The sequence below is a fragment of the Gossypium arboreum genome, chromosome 11, assembly GCF_025698485.1.
Source record: "Gossypium arboreum isolate Shixiya-1 chromosome 11, ASM2569848v2, whole genome shotgun sequence".
Lineage (NCBI taxonomy): Eukaryota > Viridiplantae > Streptophyta > Magnoliopsida > Malvales > Malvaceae > Gossypium > Gossypium arboreum.
The window spans coordinates 123,335,387-123,338,601 of record NC_069080.1 but is presented as its reverse complement, the minus strand read 5'-3'; positions in this window follow the sequence as shown (position 1 = coordinate 123,338,601).

The window sequence follows — 3,215 nt, the reverse complement described above, 5'->3', positions numbered from 1 at the left end:
AAAATTTTAAAAAAAATCATTTGAGTTAGGGGAGAAAGAAAAAAAAAGAGAGAAAAGGGAGAGAAGGAGAGGGAGCAGGAGCGATTTCCGCCAGGGGAGGGCTCGATTCCGTCGTCGAACGTCGTCATGGCCGGCCGCGCCACCGAAAGGTAAATTTTTTTTTTGTGTTATTTATTTATTATATTTATTATATTATACTTTCGTATATTTAACGTATTTAATGTATGTATTTGTGAGAAAATAAACAAAAATGAAAATAAATCTAGAACCACCTTCTGTTTTCGATTTGCAATCTTGGTGTTTTGTGCGCCGATTTGGTGGTTGTTTTTTTTGTGTTGATATCTATTTCGGACTGGTATTCTTGCTATATCTACTGACTTTTTGAAATATATGTGTATTCAAAGATCTAAAAAAAAGAAAGAAGCCCCTTTTACAGAAAGCCAAAATAGGCTTTTATAGCCTTTACAAAATTGTATTTTAATATTTATTGTCTTGTCTTCTTTCTGGTCCTGCAGGGAATGGGTGAAGGTGACAGAGGCATGGTGGTACAGACGGTATGGGGGTGGCCAGGGTTGGGCGTGCTGGTGGGGTTCAGTACTGGTCAGACGCAAGTGGGGGCTAGGGTTAGGTTTAGTGGGCCGTTCGGGTTTGGGCTGGTGTTATGGGTTTAGGTTAGTTGGGGTTATTGGGTTTCTGTGTTTTTGGGTTTGTAAGGGTTTGGGTTTGTAAGGGTTTGGGGTTATTGAGTTTAGATTATTGGGTTTTGGGTTTGGCCCAAAATTGGCCTGTACAATTCACAATTCCATTGCTTATATCGTTTCTTCTATAAGAAACTAGACTCAATAAGCTTTAATTCTATATTCTTTTCATCCTCTAATTAAATTTTCAAAATTTATGGTGATTTTTAAAAGCTAGCCTACTACTGTTATCCAAAACTGTTTTAGTGCAAGATGTTTATTTACCATGTTTATAACACCCTTATTTTCTTTCTCTACACTATTTCTCTTTACTTTCTCTTATTTTCTCTTCACTAACATATCAAGAACATAAAACCTTATATAAGAAAACTCTACATTGACATCATTTCCATGCTTTTTCAATAGTATCAAACTTAAAAATATATTGAAATCTTGATGTTCTTACCTTGTCTCATTGATTTTAATCTTTAACTTAATTTTCTCTCTCCTCCAGCTTCTATTTCTTGAATCTAACTTGATATTCTAGCTCCTCATAGTCTCCTTGTCATCTTTCTCTCTTGATAGCTAAGGAAATTCTTTTGATTTCTAAGTGAAAATGGTGGATTTTTGGTGAAAGGACCAAATTGTAAAGAAAAGAAACTTTTTTTCTTCTCTTTTCTTCTAACGTAAATTGCATGGATGGAAAGATTATAGAAATTCTTCATCTTTCCTTCCTTATATATATTAAAGAAATTAATAATAATAAATAGTAAAATATCTCATTAAAATATTAAAATAATATTTATCTTAATTAAATAATTATAAAATATCATCAACATCATCATTACTTTCTAGATTTCTCCCTCTTCCAATTGATCATTTTTCCCTTTATTATCTTTCAAAATTTCATCCTTGAGTCCTCATTTAATTTGGTAAAATTGTAATTTAGTCCCTATAACTCTTCACTTATTCAATTTGGTCCTAATTCATCCATTTTCCTTAGTTTCTAGATCATTCAACCCTTAAAATATTTATACTATTGGCCCTTCAACTTTTTTATATTTACACTTTAATCCCTCAAGTTTTGAGTATTTACTCTTAAGCAACAAAATTTTTCATACTTTTACAATTTAGTCCTTTCCTGAATAAGATATCATAATTTACTTCCCAATGTTATCATAACTCAAAACTTCCCTTTTTGTCACTTATTTCCTTATTTTTCTATATAAAGGATAATATCTTACTATAGAAATTTTCAAGGTATTACAGACAGCATCAATTTTAGCTACCGACCCCAGCCTTCTGATGTTTCACAATATTTCCAAATGAATTGAACAATTAAAAAGAAATTCAATTAAACTACCACTCACCAGAATCTCGAAATCCTCTTCCCTCTACCTTTAATAGCTCCCTATAGCTTTCCTTCAACCCTCATTATCTCTTTGATAACCATCTCCTCATCACCTTATCCCAATCTTTTCCCCACCTCTCACGCCTTCTTCGCTTCTTCAAGGATGACTTCCTTCTGTTGCTGATGTCTGAATCCGATAACGACAGGAAAACTCCTTATAAAATATAATTTATTAACTAATATATAATATCTATCGTCGTTCCAAGAAAATATAGTTTAGTTCATAAAACATCATTAAAATATATTAAAACAATCTTACATCAAAAAGTAAAAATATAACAATAATCTACAAGAGAAAAGATGAAGAATTTATGAGCTCTCCGGATCTACTTTATTTATCTTTACAAGCTTAAAGTTTTTAAATTTTTTTTTCCTCTAAATGGGTTCTTTCTCTTTTTTTTTTCTCCTTAGAAGCTTTTAATTATGAATTTCATGAATATTTTGGTTTTGATCTTAGCTATTCATGAGCAAAAAATTTTGGCTTAAGGGTGTAAAAAGCACTCAAATTTAAATAAATAAAAAATAATTAAGCCCCTTTTTTTTTGCACTCATTTACTTACTTGAGCTTTCAAAATGCATCAAAAAGGTCTTCAAATCTTTTCAAAAAAAGCAATTAAGCCCCTACTTCTTCTTTTTTTTTTTGCACTCAATTGAGTACTTAAACTTTCAAAATACATCAAAAAAGCGCTCAAAATTTTTCAAAAAAAAAGAAATTAAGCCCCTACTTTTTTTTTGCACTTAATTGGGTACTTGAACTTTCAAAATGCATCAAAAACCTCAAACTTTTTCAAAAAAAAACAATTAAGCCCCTACTTTATTAAAAATTATAAAAATTAAAATCTATAAATATTATTAAATTTATTAAAATTCAAATATTAAAAATTATTAAAAATAGAAATATATATAAATTGTAAAAAATATAAAAATTTGTTAAAATTTTATAAAAATCGTACAAATTTATAAAATATATAGAAATATAAACAAATTATAAAATTTTATAACTTCGTAAGAAAATTATACAAAATGTAAAGAAATATAAATTTCAGTAAAAAATTTATAAAACTATCATACTAAAAGAAGCATTTTATAATTTTTTATAATTTTTATTAATTTTTATTCTTTTATCA